This window comes from Lepus europaeus, chromosome 9 (assembly GCF_033115175.1).
Source record: "Lepus europaeus isolate LE1 chromosome 9, mLepTim1.pri, whole genome shotgun sequence".
Classification (NCBI taxonomy): domain Eukaryota; kingdom Metazoa; phylum Chordata; class Mammalia; order Lagomorpha; family Leporidae; genus Lepus; species Lepus europaeus.
This window is the reverse complement of record NC_084835.1, coordinates 70,338,241-70,359,835: the sequence shown is the minus strand read 5'-3', so window position 1 is coordinate 70,359,835 and position 21,595 is coordinate 70,338,241. Positions and strand designations below refer to the sequence as shown.

The 21,595-nt window shown below is 41.9% G+C and overlaps 1 pseudogene; it reads left to right on the top strand.

The window, feature by feature from the left end:
* Positions 1 to 806: 806 nt before the first annotated feature.
* LOC133766294 (tigger transposable element-derived protein 1-like) lies at positions 807 to 15,404 on the top strand (annotated as a pseudogene).
* Positions 15,405 to 21,595: the final 6,191 nt, after the last annotated feature.

The following is a 21,595-nucleotide window of genomic DNA, read 5'->3' as shown; positions in this document are numbered from 1 at the left end:
GAGTGCAACCCAGCGTGGCTAAGTGAGGAGACCAAATCAGGCTCAGCATGCTGAAGAAGGAGCTGGAACTCTCCATCCACCTTGGCTCTGGATCCTACGGCACCACCTGAGGCTCGTGAGCGTCAGATTCTACCCTGAGGAATGGCTCATGATGCTTTTGGAAAAAAATAAAAAATAAATAAAGTGCTTTGGTCTAAAAGCTTCCTAGCCTCTAGGGCATATGTTCAAAGCAGAAAGAGATGACGAGTAATGAATTTGGCTGTTGGATGCAGCCTCCTGGTCATGCCAGAGTTCCCTTGATTGTATTCAGCTAAATGACCACATTACCATCATGGGTGATTTTAAGGAAGGGTGGAATGACTTAATTATCTTGGCTTTTTACAGTGGTCTGAAGAGATCCCCGCTGACTCTCAGAGTTCTGAAAAAGCTCAAACATTGTTACAGATCAAAGGGGGAGATAATGTGAAATGTGGTGGTGCTGTCTTGACAGCCTCCTGGAAATGGGGGATTGAGGACTGATACCAAGCTGGACTCCTGGCCCTGGAGCCTATAACAGCAGGGATGAGCATAACCACAACCTGGCATGTCTGAGCCCTGGAAAAGCCCTTCCGGGAGAAATAGATCCGCATCCAAGTGCCCGTGAGTCTGGGATCACCCTGGCAATGAGTCATCCGTCAGTCGTCTGCCGTGCCTTCTACAGCTGTGTCCTTCAGAAAGGAGCCGCCCATGCACACGGAAGTTGTCATCATTTTGCAAGGTCTCAGGGTCCCTCCAAATTAACATTCTTCTCCTTACTTATTGCCAACATGACCATCAACCATACCAAAGCTAGCAATGCCAAAGTCGTTAACCCCACAAACATTAATTTAAGCCATTTACTCTCATTGACTAATAATGGTTACAAAGAATGTGTCGCTTCAATGTCATGTGTCATTTCTGAAACAGAGGACTAATTGCATAAGCCATGTCTGCCGTCCAGAGTCTGTATTAGCAGGAAGCTGGAGTCAGGAGCTGCAGCCGGGTATCGAACCCAGGTACTCTGACAAGGGACACAAGGCATCTTACCAGTGTCTTAACCACTAAGCTAAATATCTGCCCCTGCTTCTTTTTTAAAAAATCAACACACAGTAATAGTACATCTTTATGGGGTACAATGTGATTTTTAAGATTTTTATTTATTTTTTATTTTGCTTGAAAGATAGAGAGGCAGAGGCAGAAAATAAAAAGCAGACACACACAGAGAGATCTCCTACCCCCTGGTTTGCTCCCCAAATACCCACAAAAACCAGGGCTGGGCCAGGCCAAAGCCAGGAGTCTTGAACTCAGTCTGAATCTCCCCTGCAGCTGGTGGGGACTGAGGGACTGGTGCCATCATCTCTGCCTTCCAGGGCACACATTGGCAGGAAGCTGGACCAGAAGTGGAGTAGCTGGCACTCGACATGGGAATTCTGATATGGGATGCAGGCATCCCAAGGAGCAACTTAACAACTGCCCTGAATACCTGCCCCCAGTGTAATATTTTGATACATGTTTATGATGTGTAATGATCATATCAGGGTAGTTAACAAATCTACCACTTTAAACATTCATCACTTCTTCGTGCTGGAAAATTCTTAATTCTCCCAGCTATTTTAAAACACACAACAAACCATTGTTAATTCCATCTTCCTCCTGTTCTAGACAACATCAGAACTTAATCTTCTTATCTAACTGTATTGTGAGGCTTTTACTTCTCAATGAATCTGCAGAGAATGTGTTCATGGCAGGAAGCAATTCTGTAGAGCAAGTACAATTCAATGTCTAAAATATGAAGACGTCTCCAATAAAAGCTGTGGCAATTGAACTTACAGATAATTTCAAAATTGAAACTAATAATCTGTGATTACTTTAAAATTTACTGTTTAAGGGTGGAATGGTCATTTTTCCATTCAATTATTATTTATAACCATTGTCTATATTCTCACTAAACTAAGGTATTTTAGCTTTTTATTTAATAAACTTCTTATTTGGTGAAATATTAAGCCTTTTTACTGTAATATAAATTGAAAATATGTTATCTCAAAAACCAAAAAGAGAAAGAAAGGGAGAAAGAAGGAAGGTGGGAGAGAGGGTGAAGGAGGGAGAGAGGAAAGGAAGTATCATTACACTCTTAAAATTGTATATAGGAAATACATGAAATGTGTCCCCTTTTCAGAAATAAAAAAGTAAATAGAAAACAGGAACTATCAGTAGCCATTTAAGAAATTCACACCTTAGCTATGTTTTTAATTATAGTTTATAATTATAAAAATCTAGAACTTTTTTCTGTAGACCCATAAAGGAGATTCAAAAGTCTGATCAGTTCCACAAGCCTTTGAGGGAATCAAACGAACCAGTCTACCTGTTTTTTAGATGACTAACTAGATGTTCCTGCATAGAATTTCATCCTCCCTACCTTGGGAAGTCTAACTTCTTAGGGAAAGATTTTACTCTGATCCCCTTCATTAAAATTTGTTATAGTTTTATTGTAATTATTACCCGGATTTTTTCCTAGGGGAACCTGAGGTCCTGGAAATATCCAGCAAATATATCTCTATGCTACAAGAGTAGATCGAGTAAAAACCTGTGGAAGAAACACTTTTCCTTGCAATGTTTCTAGTGGGAATGGCTACGAAGAAAGAGCTGTAGCAGGTGCAAAAAGAGAACACATTTTCACACCTGTTCTTAACAAAAAGTTCTGCTCTGAAATCCTTGAGAAATGGTTAAAAAAAAAGGGGGGGGGGAGACATTCAGATCTGTTGTGCTTTAAAGAGTCTATCAGAAAATCATAAATTTGCCATTTCTGTAGCACTTAGATTTTGCTCCCAAAAGGATCAAACAGATCTGTTCGAGAGAGTCACACAGCAGTTTCTGAATCTTCACACATGTGTGCTTAATGGACAAGAGGAAGACCATTCATGGATGTATAGTGATGCTATCTAATAAATCAACAGGCTTTACCAAGTAGGCACAGGACACGTTCTGCTTTCAACCTGTGGAGGTCAAGATCTCTGCTTAATTCTGACACGAACCTGATACACCAAGGACATTCTCACAGCTTGCTGCAATGTGGCTGTCTGGTTTACCCGGCAGCTTCTCCTACCCGAGTCACAGGCTGCCAGATAACTGGCCCATACCACAACGCAGAGGCATGGACACAGCTCTCCTCAAAACCTGATGCTGATTCTGGCCTTTCCTGGGGGACAATGGTGGTCAGCTTGTGGGGAAATTTTGGACAAGAGTTGAAGAACCAAGAGAGATTTTCCTGCTACACAGAGTATCTATCAGTTACAGAATATACCAGTACTACATCACAATCCTACATGCCTACTGATCAGTTATGATTCCCTACCCTTCAAAAAGACAAAATGGAATGGAGAAGAAAGGAGATGGGTAACTCGAGAACCATCAAAGAGTCCTCCAAAATCACAGTACAGTTTCTTTTGAAAACTAGCAAGCACATGCTGTTGTTTGAAGGGGCCTAGCATGTACTTACTAGATCTGCTTATCTCTAGTGAGAATTCTATTTTGTAAAAGAAGAAACCCAAGTAGTGAGAAGCAAGCATATTCAAGGTCATATAGAACTGGATGGGTGATGCAAGAAGCAAAGATAGCATTCCAGTGATGGTGACAATGTACCTTTTATCTCTGTATCTCTGATTTCTTTAGGCCTCCGTAGCTTGGGAGCTAAACGGAGACACATTTGACAGGGTTGCCAAAATAAATTACGGGACATCCAATTGGACTTGAATTTCAGGTAAACAACAAGTAACTTTTAGGTTAGGTATGTTCCAGGCAATATTTAAGGCATACGTGTGTTAAAGAATTTCATTATTTATCTGAAGTTAAAATTTAACTTGATGTCCTGGATTTTCTTTGTTGAATCTAGCAACCCTCATTCGCAGCACATAGCTGTGTTTCTCTGTTTCTATCCTTGTGTGTTATTGAAGGATCTCCAGTCTCTCTCAGAAATCTTTCCTCCCCATGAGTGGACCCTGAGGTATCACCCATGTACACACAGTTTTCCTTGTGACCATGTGCATCTTACAAATCCCTCCATCCTGCTTGGCTTCTGCTTCTTGAGCCCACGTCTCCTGGTTAATCTTTTGATGACTGAGCTGGTCCATGACTGTGCCTCTGTGTTGCATCTCTACCTGCATCATTGTCCTATGATCTACCCAAATTTCACTACACCAATCTTAAACTGGGGACTCAGACATTGATTGTTCTAGATTACTAAGGATTCTTTTCAATCGGGCATTACAACTGACAGCAAGGGCTTTCATGTCAGAGAGCTGAGAGATTAGACCTGGCTTCAGCACCAGCGCACTGTGTGGCCTTGAGCAGTGTCCGTCACCTCACTAGGCTTCGGTTTCTCACTGGGAAACAGGATGGCACCTACTTCTATACCTACTTCAAATGATTGTTGAAGGATTATCATTAGTAGTAGCAGATTAAATCAGAAATGTGTAAAAATTGTTAGAACAACAGCTAGAATTAAGTAGCTACAAATATTAAAATAAATTATCCTGAAGAAATAAAGCAAGCTAAAAGTCCAAAGTCATAGTATCAACTAAATAAACAATGACATATATGACATATACACACACAAGTTAAAAAGTAGAGTTAAAAATTTTAAAAAGGTCTCTGATAACAAGATCAAACCCCTATAAGGTAAAGGCAGGACCCAACATCTCGTCTGTCTCTCCTAGCACAAGGTGTCCTTGCCCATCCTTTATCAGGAAGAATTCGCTGACTTGAAGGAGTGATACAGCTGATCTGACAAGGTTCTCAGCTCTGCACTTGAGTCATTTGCTTGTTCAGTAAATGAAAACCTTGATGGCCAGTATCATCTGGAGGGTTTTTTTAGGGAATTCCAGGTCCAGGTAGAGAAATTCCAGGTCTGGGGCACAAGGACGTGTAACCCCGCCAGACCAGCTGGAGCCCACCTGGTCATCATAAATTCCCTAAGGAACATGGAATGACGGACCAATCAAAAGAAGGTCACGGACACTACTGATCAACCAGGAACTTGGGCGTGAGCTGATCACACATCTCTTAGCCCCAGTTTCAATCTATGGAAGCCTTCACCTCTAACTCCTCAGGGAGCCCGGGAATTAAGCACTGTCTGCCCAGCTCCTGCTCTGCACTTTGCAATGAATTCTTACTTTCTTCCACCACCCTGATGTCAGTGACTGTTGTTTTGTGGGTCCGGCAAGCAGACCCAGGTTGAGGGGTTCCACAACAACACCTCCAACTAGTTTGGAACACTGTTCAGTAACAATATTGAATTATTTCTAGGCTATATTAATAAAATGAAAAACAAATCAAAGTGTCCAAAAAAGGAATGTAGGAGGGAACTTCAAAAAGTGTATGAAAAGTGAAATTAAAAGATAAATTTATTTTGACGCAAAACACTTTGAAATGCAAACAGTTTTTTCATAAAGCACATTTCCATGAACTTTTTGAAGACCATTTATATTTTATAGTATTGTTTATTCACAAGAGCTAAGATAGTAAGGTAAGGACCACTGAAAATCCATTCCCTTCTAAGAAGCAACAACCAAAATTATCAAAAACAATTTTTTCAGAACTCTGGAAATTAATCAAAGGCTTACAATAACTGTTTATTCAAGATACTGGCTGAATCGCAGTAATACCAGCATTATTTACATTATTTGGGCTTGCCCTATTCCTGCCATCACCACCCCAACTCTGCAATAACCTTGAAAACCAGCAGATTTTATGGCGTTGGTACTACGCAAAGCAGACACCTAACAGCCAATGGAGGAGATCAAATGGATTTGGAGCACCTCAAAAAGTACCAGCTCCAAAGAACTGTCAAAGTTTATACTTTATAGAAGCTCCCTGGAGAAAATTCAATCGTAATGCTTATCAATATTTGACCTAACTCAAAGTTTGTTTGGCCTGAAAAGTCCTATTGATTGAAAACAATTCATGCAATTGTCAAAAGTTTCAGCTGCCTGTGGCATTCCAGTGATGGAAAAAAATGAGCGAATAATATGCTAGCAAGGGAAAAAAAAAAGATAAGAGGAAGATCTAGGAAATGAGATGTTCAAGGCAAAAATACCTCTGTGGGATCTAAAATGCCAAGCACGCATGGCAGACTGTGTGCGTGCCGAGACAAGATCAAAGGAGGCCCTACGTTCCCATCTCTATAGCATCCTGAAATCTACCACAACCAGGAAATGGAGGTTAAGGCAAAGCTGTAAACTGCCAGAGCCTGAAAACACACACCTAGTCCCTCCGCAAGTGGGAGAAGACTTACTGCCTCAGGGCGTGTAGGGAAACCTCTGCCAAATCAATACCTGACCATGAAGATAATTCTCAGTGCCACCTATAATAAGGAATCATACAGAAAACCTCTAGGCAAACAGTAACAACAGCCACTAGAACATACACGGGAAAAAGTCAATAGGAACAGTCCTTGAGGAAGCCCCAGTATTGGACTTTTTGAACAAAGCTTTAAAGAAGCTAGTGTAAGTATATTCAAGGAACTAAAGGAAACTACATCTATAAAGTTAAAGTATGAGAACGATGTATAACAAAATAGAGAATATTGATTAAAAAGATGGAAATTATATTTTTAAAGTTTTGGAGTTGAAAAGTCAATAACTAAAATGCAAAATTTGCTAGAGAAGTCCAACAAAATCTTTGATATGACAAAAGAAAGAATCAGGAAACTTGAAGATAGGTCATGTGGGATTATCTAGTTTGAGGAACAGAGAAAAAAATGAAGAAAAATGAATAAAATTTTAGATATCTGTGGAACAAACATGTTATACCATTAAGTAACTTAGCAGATGTATAATAGGAATTTCAGAAGAAGAAAAAAAAGAATAAAGAATATTTTTTAAATAATGGCTCAAATTTACCAAATTTGATGAAATATATTAACTTACACATTCCAAAATCACAATAAGTTCTAAGTAAGATGGACTCAAAGAAATTCAGGACTATATTCATCATAGTCAAATTGTTAAGAACTGGACAAGAAAAGAATTTTGAGGGTCTGGCATTGTCGTGTAGTTAGTAAAGCTGCCGCCTGCACTTTTAGCATCCTTTATGGGTACCAGTTCATGGACCAGCTGCTCCACTTCCAATCCAGCTCTTTGCTTGCGGCCTGGGAAAAGCAACAGAGAATGGTCCAAGTGTTTGGACTTCTACCATCCACATGAGAGACTTGGAAGATGCTCTTGGCTCCTGGTTTCAGCCTGGTCCAGCATTGGCCATTGAGGCCATCTGGTGAGTGAACCAGGGGATGGAAGATCTCTCTCCCTTTGTCACTGTAACCCTGACTCAAACAAATCCTTTTTTAAAAAAAGAATTTTGAGAGTAACAAGAGAAAAGTAACTCATCACTTACAAGCGATCCTCAATAAGCTTAAAAACTGACTTCTTGTCAGGAACCAGAGAAACCAGAAGACAGAAGGAAGATGTACTGAAAGTGTTGGGGTAGGAAGAGCCCACTGTTAACAAAGATAGATTCTATATCTACCAAAAGTATCCTTCAAAACTGAAAGACATTTTACGACATTTCATGAAAACAAAAACATAATTTGTTGCTAGAATTCATGTTCTTCAGGTTGAAATGAAAGAATATGCAACAGTTATTTGAATTCACATGAAGTAATATGGAACATCAATGAATTAATAACTACATACATAAACATAAAAGCATAAATGAATGTATCGTGGAGAAATTATTTTCTTTTTCCTTTTTATTTAAGTAACACCAGGAAAACAATTCACAAAAACAATAAAAGAAAACAATGGAATTTAAATGGTACATTAAATATATTTTTACACAAAATAATGTAATGAAAGAGTAGAGAATAAAAAAGAAAATGTTTAGAAAATATGTAACAAAATGGCAGAAATAAATCATAGCATCTCAATAATTACATGAAATGTAAATGGGCTAAGAATTATAGTAAAAAGCAGAGATTGGAAGAATGAACTTTAAAAACAAAAAAATTCAACTATACATGACATATAAGAGATAGAATTTAAATTCAAAACTCAAATAGATTCAGCATAAAACAATGGAAAAAGACATATACACACAAAACTAATATCAGATAAAATAGATTTTGAGACAAAATTATTACTAGAGACAATGAACATTTCTATAGTAACAAAAAGGCAAATTAATCAGCAATATATGAAAGTTATAATTATATATGAGTCTAACAGCAGAGAACCAACTTACATGAAGAAAAAATTGGTAAAATTGAAGAGAGAAAGAAATAATTCAATAATAATAGTTGGAACTTTCAATACACCAATTGCCTAATTTATTAAAAAAAAAAACAGGCAAATGATCAACAATGAAACAAAACACTTAAATAACACTATAAACCAAACTGTAGACCTAACAATCATCCGTGGGCTGCTCTCTTCAGTAACATCAGAACACTCTCTTCCCACTAACATATAGAACATTCTCCAGGATATACCATGAGCTTTATCAGCAAATTCCAAACAATTGAGATGTTACGGAATAAGTTTTCTTTTTTTTTTTTTTTAATTTGACAGATAGAGTTAGACAGTGAGGGAGAGAGACAGAGAGAAAGGTCTTCCTTCCATTGGTTCACCCCCTCAAAGGCCAGCGCTGTGCCAATCTGAAGTCAGGAGAAAGGTGCTTCTTCCTGGTCTCCCATGTAGGTGCAGGGGCCCAAACACTTGGGCCATCCTCCACTGCCCTCCCAGGCCACAACAGAGAGCTGGACTGGAAGAGGAGCAACCGGGACTAGAACCCAGTGCCCATATAGAATGCAGGCAGAGGATTAACCAAGTGAGCCATGGCGCCAGCCTGCAGAATAAGTTTTCTAAATATCATGGAACATAATATAAAATCAATAATAGGAAATTTGGGAACTTCACATATAAGTGGAAACTAAGGAATACACTAAGTGACAATAGTTCAAAGAATAAATTACAAAAGAAATTAGAAAATATTTTGTGAAAGGGGCTGGCTCTGTGGTGTAGTAGGCTAAGCCTCCATCTGTGGCACTGGCACCATATGGGTGCCAGGAAATGTCCCAGCTGCTTGTCTTCCAATCCAGCTCTCTACATATGACCTGGGAAGGCAAGTCCTTGGGTCCCTGCACCCTCATGGGTGACCCTGAAGAAGCCCCTGGCTCCTGGCTTCAAATTGGCCCAGCTCTGGCAGTTGCAGCCATTTGGGGAGTGAACCAGTGGATGGAAGATCTCTCTCTCTATCTCTCCCTCTGTCTGTAACTTTGCCTCTCAAATAAATAAATATTTTAAAAACTGAAAAAAAAATACTTTGAGATGATACAGCATACCAAGCAATGATTAGAGAGAAATGTGTAGCTATAGATGTCTGTGTTACAAAACAGAAATCTTAAATCATGAACCTAAGCTTCCATCTTAAGTAATAAAAACAAAGCAAAACAACAACAATAACAGAAACTTACAGCAAGCACAATGAGAGAAATAATAGAAAGTAGATAAAAGAGAACAAATAATAGAGAAAACCAACTAATATAAAAGCTGATACTCTAAAAAATGTTTTAGAAAAATTGACACATCTTCTGGAAGTTGACAGAAAAAGCAGGTGCTGGGGTACGGGGGAGGAGACTTGCATACTAAAGTCTAGAATGAAAGAGGAGATATCATGCCCAACATTACAGAAATATAAGTTTCATTATAAGGGAATATTATGAACATCTGTATACTAACACACTGGATAACCTAGAGGAAATGAACAAATTCCAAGAAAGATACAAACTATCTTAAGTGACTGGAGAAAACAGAAAAACGGAATATCTCTAACAAGTTAAGTGATTGATTTGGTGGTTTCAAGATTTATCACTATGACAGTGCTCTTTTCCATTGGTCCATTCCTCAGTCTTACTTGGCTCCTCACATAGATGCTCAAGGGAAACCCTCTAAAGTTTTCTGAGACTCTTTGTCCAGGCAGCTCCCTCCTCTCTGGCACTCTGTCCCGAAAGTCCCAGCCCCTTGAACTGCGAACAGGAGACTGTATGTGAGTTCCTCTCCCTCTCCCTGTGTAGTGAACTTGGGTAGTCACAGGGTTCATCTCGTTTGTTTACATATCATTCTCTTATGTCCAACACTGAATGTAATAACTTGTCCAATATTTAAAACTGCTACTTAATATATTTTGTCCTGTTGTTCAAGATGGGAGGGAAAATTTTGTTCCTAATACTTTGCAATGGCTGTAAACGGATACCTGTAGTGTTATTATTTTTATTTTAAGTGAAAAAAACACCTATTTAAGAAAATATGGAAATCAAAAATACCCATGGATCATTCACCAAATATAGGAAATTTTGGCATTTTTTTCAAGTGTAGTGTTTTCTATAAGCATCTTGGGTTTTTTTGAAAGTAAATAAATATAGCCTTTCTTTTTGTTGAATATTATTATCATTTTCCTATGATGTTTCTTAGTATCATTTTTAAAGCTTGGCCCACACCCCAACACATAAACCCATGTACCATGGACTACTTAACCTTCCTCTTCAGAGGAACCTGTAATACCCACTTTTTCCTGTGACTAAGTGATCACTTTTATACTGTTATATTTGTTTAAATTTAGTGAATTTACTTAGGTGACATTGGAATCACTGGATATAAGTATTTTAAGGTAGTTAACTCATTTTTCCAAACCAATTTCCAAAACAATTCTACCAAGTTAAAACTTTTATTTGCCGTTCTACAGTGATGATGTGCTTATTCCCTGCCCCTCATCTGCCAGCCTCTGGTGATGGAAGATGAACAAGACCCTCCCTCTGAGCTCTGGGAGCGTCCATCCTTTTAGCAGTGGAGACAAATATGTAAATAAGCACCGCAAAGCATTATGTGAACAGGATGCTGTAACAGGTTGTTAGGGCAGAGACGTTGTCTACTTCTTCATGCAGCCTGACACACAGTAGTTATTTAGGTGGAAAGCAAGAGAGCGCACACATGCACAAATAGTTCAAGGAGAGACTTCGATCCACTGAGTGTCTTGCTCAGGAAAAGTTTCTTCAAGAAGCAGTGATTGGTAATCAACCTATCAGTTTTTCACTCATACATTCACTTAACAAGTGCTTTGGCAGTGTGCCACGGACTGTGCTACGTGCTAAGGGCATGGTTGCTACCGTGCTGGTGGAATCTGCTGCCTAGCAAAGAAGACAGATAAAAAGCAAGTGGTTAAAACGATGGTGGCCCTGGACCAGCGTAAGGGTGTGGAACAGGAGTGAGTCTCAGCCAGGGTCACTGAAGGCTTCCCATAGGGAGTGACAGGTACGGCATGGCTTGAAGGATAAATAAAAGTTAGTTTTTACAAAACGGGGAAGGAGGGGAAAGTGGAAAGCAATTCCAGGCCGAAGCAGCTGTATCATTCAGTTCCATGCCAATAAGTGAGCTGCCTTAGAGACAGTCGACGCCTGACCTTACCCCGCCTTCCGGCCAGCAGTGCAGGTTGTGTGCGTCTTGGTTTTCTGAGCCCTTTCTGTCCCAGAGGTCAGCTTCCCCCTAGATCCTATCCATATTCAGATGTGACACGGTCCTAATCCGGATTGACTATGGTGCTTTCAAACCCACCGGGTTAGATAAGCAATTGAGGAAACTGAACCACAAGCCATGAGATGCCAACCTCAAGGGAGACCTGAGTTGGAAAGGGGGCCTTGCCCCTTCCTGGCTGAAGGACCTGGAGCAAGAGGCTTCCTTCTCTGCGCCTCCCAAAGGCACTCCGGGTGCTCCCAGGATGGCTCGTGAGTAGGTGCAACAGTAAATGTGAAGTCCCCGGCTCAGGCGGGCACGGTGTGCAGTGCTGAGTCCTTTTTCTCGTCCTGCAGGACCCCAGGCGGGAGAGCATCCACTCTAACAAGATGGAGTTTTGTTTTGTTCTTTTCCCTTGGGGCCTCTCTTTCTGTTCTCTGTGCCTTTTTGATGCCGCTTGATCATTGTATTTTATTCAACAAATACAAGGGTACCTCCAAAAGTTCACAGAAAAGTGGAAAAATCCACGCAGTGTTTTCATAATATGCATTTCCATGAACTTTTGGAAGTGCCATCATGTGCAGTGCGCACCTGCTATGTGCTAGGCAATGTCACTAGAGCTGCCCTGAGTCGACTCTAGTCTCCCCCTGATAACTGACTATCTGACCTGGCCTTGGGCTCAGAAGTCAGAGCAGTAAATACGCTGGACACAAAACAAGTATAAATGTGTATGAGGGCGGACACAAGCCCCGCTCTGTCAGGGACAGCGCTTGGCTTGGTGGCTGCCCCTTTGCTGCTCAGAGCACTCGCCCCCAGCCTGCTGGCTTCTCACTTGCCATCCAGCTCAGCAGTGGTGCCCCTGCAGGTGTGAGGCCTTGCTCTGGGCACAGCTGGTGGGCCTGTGCCAGAGGAGGATAGTGATCTCCCCACCAGCATGACCCTAAAAAGAAGAAGCACCTGCAAGCAGAGGGCGTCGGGGACCGAGCTGCCAGCCACGGAGCTGTGGGAGCCACTCCGGCGGGCTTGCGTGCTGCAGTCACCTATGACAACACAGGGGAGGCACCTGCCCCGGACCCCAGCCCTGATCCCCTTGAGTCCCCACCGTCCTCTGTCCTCCTAGCAAACTGTGCGGACTGGAGCGCACTTCTCTGCCACGTGACATCATCTCCTGCCGGCCAGGGCCGATAGGGAGTTTGTGCTGGCTGGGTCCTCAGGCAGGACTTGGTGTTCTTGATTTAGAACATCTGTCTTGGGAGGCACGGTGGGGAAAGAATGAAGGAGACTTCTGGGAGCCCGACTGGCGCACTGAGCTAAGGCCAGGAGGCATTTGGGAGAGTCGCAGGACGGCTGTGACTTAGGAACAAGACATACGTGTGCTTCTCAGAGTGGCTGTGCGTGTAAGAAAGTGACCCACAGCCCTCCGCTCCCCTCCAGCAAGGAGAGAAGAGAACCTTGAAATACACGTGTGTTTATTTGTCGGACCCCATGGGTAAATAGAGGCACCGAGGTGCTGCTACACAGGTGTGCCTCGCTTCGCTGCCCTTTGCTTCACAAATGTTGCATTGTGGCTTTTATTTGTTTTACGAATTGAAGGTTTGTGGCAACTCCACAACGAGCAATTCTACTGGTGCAACTTCCCCGACCGTGTGCACGAACTCATGTCTGTCGCATCTGGGTGGTTCTCATGGCCCCTCACATTTTTTCATTATTATTATATCTGATATGGCAATCTGCGACCAGTGAGCTCCAATGTTACTGTTTTGACAGTTTTGGGGTGTCATGCACCATGCCCATGTAGGGTGGGGAATCTACTAAAAGTGGCATATGTTCTGGCTACTCCAGGGACCAGCCTCTTCCCGGAGACACAGAGGTATTGGAATTAAGCCCACAATGGCCTGCAAGTGCTCAAGCAGAGGGAAGTTGCACGTCTCTCAGCTTAAATCAAAAGCCAGGAATGATTAAGCTCAGTGAGGAAGACGTGAGGAAAGCTAAGGCTCTGTCTCCATGCCAAACAGGTCGCCAAGTTCTTAATGCCAAGGAAAAGTTCTGGAAGGAAATTACAAGTGCTACCCCAGCGAACCCATGAATCACAAAGAAGCAAAACAGCCCTACTGCTGATATGGAGAAAGTCTGAGAGGGCTGGGTGGAAGATCAAACCAGCCACAACATGCCCTCAAGCCAAAGCCTAACCCGAGCAAGGTCTTCACTCTCGAATTCTTTGAAAGCTGAGAGAGATGAGGAAGCCCTGGAAGAAAAGCTGGAACGTAGCAAAGGGCAGTTCATGAGAGTTAAGGAAAGACGCTGACGTGCAACGCTGCCACGATATCCACAAGAGGTGAAGGTGGCTCCACTGGATCACGGATCCACAGTGGCCTTGTACGCGAGACGCTGCCATCTGGGATGTTCACAGCTGGAGAGGAGGAGCCAATACCTGCCTGCAACGCTCCGGAAGACAGGCTGACACTTGTTAGGCGCTAACAACACCAGTGGGTTTAAGTGGAAGCCAATGCTCACTTACCGATCCCAAAACCCAAGGGCCCTTAACAACTGCATGAAACCTGCATCATCTGTCCTCTACAGAAGGAACAACGAAACCTGGATGACAGCACCTCTGTTTACTACATGGTTTACTGTGTGTTTTAAACCTACTCTTTTGAAAAAAAATCCCTTTCAAAATATCACTGCTCTTGACAGTGCACTTTGTCACTCAAGAGCTCTGATGGAGATGTACAATGCAATTAAAGTAGTTTTCGTGTCTGCTAACACAACATCCATTCTGTGCCCCACAGATCAATTTTAACATTCAAGTCTTAGAATTCAAGAAAGATATTGCACAAGGCTATAGCTTTTTATCAGATTCATCTGATGGATCTGCACAAAGTAAATTAAAGAACTTCTGGAAAGAACTTGCCAGTCTAGATGCCACCAAGAATAATTCATTGGGGTGGTCCTGTGGGGTAGTGGGTACAGCTGCTGCCTGCAATGCTGCCATCCTAAATGGACACTGGTTCAAGACCTGGCTGCTCCACTTTTGATTCAGCTCCCTGCTGATGTACCTGGAAAAGCAGTAGAGGATGACCCACGTGCTTGGGCCCCTGCACCCAACTGGGAGACCCGGAAGAAGCTCCTGGCTCCTGGCATCAGCAAATGGAAGATTTTCTCTCTCTCTCTCTCTCTCCCCCTCCCTCCCTACCTCCCTCCTTCCCTCCCTCCCTCCCCACTTCTGTAACTCTGCCTTTCAAATAAATAATAAATAAATAAATCTAAATAAGAAGGATATTTGGAATTCATATTAGGAGGTCAAAATGTCACCATTAACAGGAATTTATAAGAAATTGATTCTAGCCCTCCTGGATGACTTTGAGGTGTTCAGTGCTTCATTGGAGGAAGTAGTTGCAGATGTGGTGGAAGTAGCTAGAGAGCTAGAATCAGAAGTGGAGCCTGAGGGTGGGACTGTGTTGCTGCCACCTCTTGATGAAACTACTGGATGAAGATTTGTTTATAAATGAGCAAGGGAAGTGGTTTGTGCAGGGAGAATCTACTCCTGGTGAAGACACTGTGTGCGTTGCTGAAATGATAACAAAGGATTTAGGGTATTATACAAAGTCACTGATAAAGCAGTAGTGGAGTGTGAGGGTATTGACTCCAACACGGAGAGCATTTCTCCTGCAGGTAAATGCTATCAACCAGCAGCGCATGCTGCAGAGAAATCTTTCACAAAGGGGAGAGTCAATCAATGTAGCAAAGTTCATTCTCATAGTTAAAGAAATTGCCACAGCCACCTTGACCCTGAGCAGCCAGCATCCTGATCAGTCAGCAACCACCAGATCAAGGCAAGCCTCTCCAGCAGTCCAAACAGTATCACTAGCTGAAGGCTCCGATGGTTGTTAGCACTTCACAGCAATAAAGTATTTTCAATCAAGGTATGTGCTATATTTAGATATAATGCCATTGCATACTGAATAGACTATAGTATACATAATTTTATATGCCCTGGGAAGCAAAAAAATGTTGTGATTCACTTTACTGCAATACTAGCTTTGAGATGGTCTGAAGTCATACTCACAATATCTCCAAGTACGCCTGTAAGTAGGCTGACCATGCCTGTAAGTAGGCTGACATATCTAACTATCAACCATATATCTTTATCTACCTATCATCTATGTGTCTATCTGTATCTATCACCCATGTATTTGTGTATATCTAGCTAGCTAGCTAGCTAGCTATCATCTATCTATCATCTATTGATTTTCTTTCCCTGGAACATGAATGAGTATCTGTGGATTTCATCTTTTTCCTTTACAGTTTGCTATTTGTGCAGAACTCACTCTTTGTATAGGTAGCTTCCTCCCATTAAGTGCCCCAAAACCCTGAAATCAGTTTGCCTATGGGTTGCTTTCCCAAGGATAATGAAAACAGCACAAAAAGTAAATGGCCCCCTTTTGGCTCTCTGTGTTTTTGTGTGAGGATTTGTGAAATAAGCTCCAATTCTCTAAAAGAAACAGGAGGAGATATGGGAACAGTATACTCCAACTACTCTAAGTAGCTTGGTAAATCATATAGGAAACAAGTCCAAGGATAAAAGTCAGAACCAATTGAGGAAAAGGTTACTGAAGAACTTAACTAACCATTGACCAGGCAGAGAAAGGATCTTTGACAGTCAGCTCACAAGGAGATGGGACTATTAGGTTTTTGAAAACTTCATGCTGCCTGGAAGAACAACACCATGGTGTGGCAGCTGCCTGGAATTCCTTTCCCTTCCTTGCTGAGTAGTGTTTCATTGTCTGGGGATGGCGCAGTTTGTTTCTCCATTCACCTTCTGTAGGACTTTGAGGTTGTTTCCAATTTATGGCCACAAAAGATTAGCTGCTATAAATATTCATATTCAAGTCTTTGCATAAATACATGTGTAATTTCTCTTGAGTAAGCACAGTCATCCCTCAGTATCCAAGGGAGATTTGTTCCAAGACCTCTTGTGCATACCAAAATGTACAAACATACAAGGTTTTGTTTTTTGGTTTTTTTTTGTTTGTTTGTTTTTTAATAAAAGAGGAGCAGTGGGGACTAAAACCGGCGCCCATATGGGATGCTGGCACTTCAGGCCAGGGCATTAACCCACTGCGCCACAGCAGCAGCCCCAAACATACAAGTTTTTAAGCAAATAAAATGGTGCAGTTTCTGCATGGAACCCTTGATACCTTTATGTACACTTTAAATTATCTCTTGGTTACTTACTATAATACAACTTAAACAGTTGTTATCCTGTTTTGAATTATTTAAAGATTTTATTTATTTATTTGACAGGTAGAGTTACAGACAGTATGAGAGAGAGACAGAGAGAAAGGTCTTCCTTCCATTGGTTCACTCCCCAAGTGGCTTCAACGGCCAGAACTGCGCCAGTCTGAAGCCAGGAACCAGGTGCTTCCTCCCGGTCTCCCATGTGGGTGCAGGGCCCAAGCACTTGGCCATCCTCCACTGCACTCCTGGGCCACAGCAGAGAGCTGGACTGGAAGAGGAGCAACCGGGACTAGTACCTGGCGCCCCAACCGGGACTAGAACCCAGGGTGCTGGCGCCGCAGGCGGAGGATTAGCCAAGTGAGCAACGGCGCTGACCCCCAACTAATCTTTAACAAAGGAACTAAAATCAATCTCTGGAGAAAGAAAACTCTTGTCAACAAACAGTGTTGGGAAAATTGGATCTCCACAAGCATTTCTCTATTCCTGTTATGAAGGCTTTCATCGTAAATAATACTGAATTTTGTTAAATGGTTTTTCTGCCTAGACTGACATGACCATGTTGTTTTCTCTTAAGACTGTTAACATGCTAGATTTCAATGGCAAATTTTGATTTTCAAATATTGAATTATTTGTTCATTCCTGGCATAAATCCTTATTGGTTATGGATTATAATTATCAATGTGGGTTATATTTATAAATTATATATATACACACACATATATAGTACTGCTAAATTTTCTATTTACTTATATTTTAGTAGGTGTTTTTGCATCTATATTCATGATTGATGTTGGTCTGTAATTTTCTTTCTTTGTTGTTTTTACACTTTTTTGGGTAAGAGTAAGACAAGCTTTATAAAATGAATTGGAAAATCTTCCAATATCTTCTATTTTCCAAACAAGATTGTGTAAAACTGGTGTAAATTCTAATCATTTAATAAATTTGAAATAATTTGGGTCTGGAGATTCCCTCTTGAAAGTTTATCAATTATGAATTCAATTTCTTCTTTTCTTTCTTTCTTTCTTTTCTTTTTTTTTTTTTTTTGACAGGCAGAGTGGATAGTGAGAGAGAGACAGAGAGAAAGGTCTTCCTTTTTGCCGTTGGTTCACCCTCCAATGGCCGCTGCGGCCAGCGCATTGTGCTGATCCAAAGCCAGGAGCCAGGTGCTTCTCCTGGTCTCCCATGCGGGTGTAGGGCCCAAGGACTTGGGCCATCCTCCACTGCCTTCCTGGGCCATAGCAGAGAGCTGGCCTGGAAGAGGGGCAACCGAGACAGAATCCGGCACCCCGACCGGGACTAGAACCCGGTGTGCCGGTGCTGCAAGGCGGAGGATTAGCCTGTTAAGCCACGGCACCAGCCATGAATTCAATTTCTTAGTAGTTACTGTTCTATTCAAATTATTTATTTTATATTGGGTGGGTGGGGTACTTTGTGTTCTTTGAAAAGATATTCCATTTTGTCTAAATTGCAAAATTTATTTGTGTATAATTATTTGTAATATTCTTTTATGAACATTTAATATTTGCAAGATCTACAGTTGGATCGTATTTCATTCTTGATGTTAGTAATTTGTATTTTCACTTTTTTGTGTCTTGTTCTTATTAAAAGTTTGTCAGTTTTATTGATCTTTCCAAGGAATTGGCCTTTTGCTTTGTTGATCTTCTGTATTATTTTTCTGTTCTTTTTCATGGAATTCTGTTTTTATCTTTATTATTTTCTTCTTTCTGCTTTCTTTGAGTTTACATTTCTCTTACTTTTCTAGGTTTTGAGATGGGACTCTAGATTATTGATCTGAGAGCTTTCCTCTTTTTCTAATGTTTGCTTAGTGCTGTAAAACCATGTTGCATTTCCATTTTCATTCAATTGTATGTGTTTTTAAAATTTTTTTGATACTTCTTCTTTGACCTCTGGGTGTTTTGGACACATCTTGCTTAGTTTCCAAGTATTGGAGATTTTCCCACTGTGTTTCTGTTACTGATATCGAGTTTGATGCCCTTATGGTCAAAAAAACCTATTCATAATGCTTTCAACTCCTTTTAATTTGTTGAGTTTCATTTAATGCTCAAAATAGGGTTCATCTTGCTGTTGTCATACAGGGACTTGAATAGAAAATGTATGTTCTATTGGGGGGAGTAATCCTACAAATGTTGGATAGCTCCTGATAGTGTTGAATTCTTCTATATTGTTGCTGATTTCCTTATTTCATTGCCCTATCAATTGTTGAGAGAGGTAATGAAATTTTCATCTATAGTTGTGGACTTGTCCATTTCTCTTTTCTCTTCTATTGGCTTTTGCTTCACATAATTGGTGAGTCTGTTGTTTGATATAGCACATTTAAGACTTCTGTGTCTCCCTGGTGATTGACACTTTATAATTGCATAATACCCCTCCCAATGTCTCTGGCACATTGTTTTATTCTGAAGTCTACTTAATTTTATATTAATATAGACACATTGGATTTTCTTTTACTAGTATTTACATGGTATATCTTATTTCAATCTTTTCCTTTCAGCCTGCTTATCTCATTATATTGGAAGTGAGCTTCTTGAAGACAACATAGAATTGGGTCACACTTTCAAACTTGTTACACAGCAATAGATACCTAACACCATTAACATAATACCAAGATTTGCACTTTCCAAACCCAAAATAGAGCTACATGACTCTGCAGAACAAATAGGTGATCGTGGATCATATTCCCAATGCACTCACTTCACTCTAGCACAAAACCTCTGGATTCCCCTATAGACAGAAGATATGCAGTTCCAAGCAATAGCCAAGATCTGCTTAAAATATCTGAGGTGCAACCTCATCATCACAGGTGGGTTGCTGGCCCACGGAAACACATGCCCAGAACTTGAAGAAAGTTCTCTGTGTTAGACTTCAGAGAGCGGTAATGAGGGGTGAAACACTGGAGATGGTCCTCCACCCAGATACTCTTACTTTATATTCAAGTGTGGGATCTCGCTGCCTTTAAGGGCATCTTCTTGCAAGTCTTCCTTGGCGGATGCAAAGTGCTGTTTGTGAACTTCGTTCTCTTCTTAACACCTTTTTTCTCTTCCCTCCAGCATCCCATGCCTCTCTTTCCTCTCACTCGCAAAGTCTTTGCCTTTCGCCCCTGGACGAGGGGCCTTCCCACAGCCTGTTCTTGTCTCGAAAATCTTCAAGCTTTCAGCACGGGATGTGAGTCACAGCAATCTTTGTCCCGCCCTGTTTGGAGTGTCAAGGCTCAGTCATTAGGGAGGGCAGGGTTCATTTTCATTCTGGGTAGAAGCAGAGTGTCAGATTTTTGGGTTTTCCTTTTTCAATGTCCACTCCAAAACAAACAAACAAACAAACAAACTAGATGTCCTTCTTGGATAACTTTGGAAACTTCTTATTTTTTTTAAAAAAGTGTTTGTCTCCTTCCTGAATTCTTATGCCATCATCCAACTTTCTACAGCCTTAGCCTTGGGAAAGGACGTCCCGGTCCTAACCTTGATTCTGCTCAGTTCCTGCTTTGCTTCCTTTGATGCAGAAGGTCCCGGCAATAGTGATTCAAGTTCACTTCGCTTCACTCCACTCTCCATGGTTGGCACCTCTTCCTATCCTGTGTTCTTTGTTAAACCATGCTAGACTGGCCTTGGCACATCAGATCAATCTACCCAATGGTCAAGTAAGAACTCAATCTCCCGGCTCCGGAAAAGGAGTTTTAATTCGCAAGAAGGGAATGAGACACAGGACATGATGTGAATCCCTGCACTTGGAGCTGCCGCCAAATGGAGGATCAGTTAAGGTGACCCAGTGTGGGCCTGCTTAAAGGGACCCCAGGAAGCCACGGGTCTTGCAGATGAAGCCTAGAGTTTGAAATCTTGCCCTACCCTGAAAATGCCCCCATTTCATTCATTCCACGGTAAGCTCCAAGTCGCTGAATAAATTCTCAACATTCCAACCTGTTGAGGCTGCTGGCTGAAATGAAACTGACCAGCGGGCCCAGAAGTGGGAGAAGCAGGCATGGCAAGAGAGCAGGCCTGGAAGAGCTTCCTACCCATGGGCAACGTCTGGCTTCCAGCTGAGAGCCAGCAGCGCCTCAGCTCAGCTCTCAGGAGCTTGCCCAGGGCTCAAGTCTCCTCCCTCGAATCAGGAACCTCGGGGTTTTGAGCTGTTTCCTTCTCTAGATCATGACCCGGCTCCCCTGGACTTCCCCACAGGCGGGCCTCTTTCCTGGTCTGAAATTGACAGACTGTACTGAACCCATCTCAAGTGCTGGCACACCACCCACTTCCTATCTGAAAAGGAGACTGAGTTGATGTAGGGCACAGCTCCCAGGGATACTGGAAGCTTAAAGTTAGCTGAAGGGACATGTTTAGAGGTGGAGGTAGAGGAGGTGGTAGAAGTGGTTGGCTACTGGGACAGAGCAAACCAGAGCTGGCTACCAGCTTCCCAGAAAGGTCAGGTCAGAGGCAGCTGCGTGGACCCAAGCCCTGCCTCCTGGCTTGGCGTACAGGAGAGGCAAGGTCCTAGGAGAGCCTGCTCCGAGGCACAGTCGCAGACCTGTGTCCACAACCCCGCAGCAGTCATTAAACACGCTTCTGCTTATTCAGCAAGGCACGTTGACTGGGGATTAGGAGAGCCCATAGAACATTGCACTCTACTCAAAGTCTTCTTCAGATAAAGTCTCTGAAGCTTCCAAGTGTCCACTTGCCAAGGATTTCTCATTACCGCTTATTCATTTGGCAAAGTGCCTGTGTGTGTGTGTGTGTGTGTATTGAGAGAGAGAGAGCTATTTCTCAAAAGTATGGGATGGTGGGAAAGACATTGGGCTGGGACTCAGAGAACTGACTGCCAGTGGTGACTTTGCCACC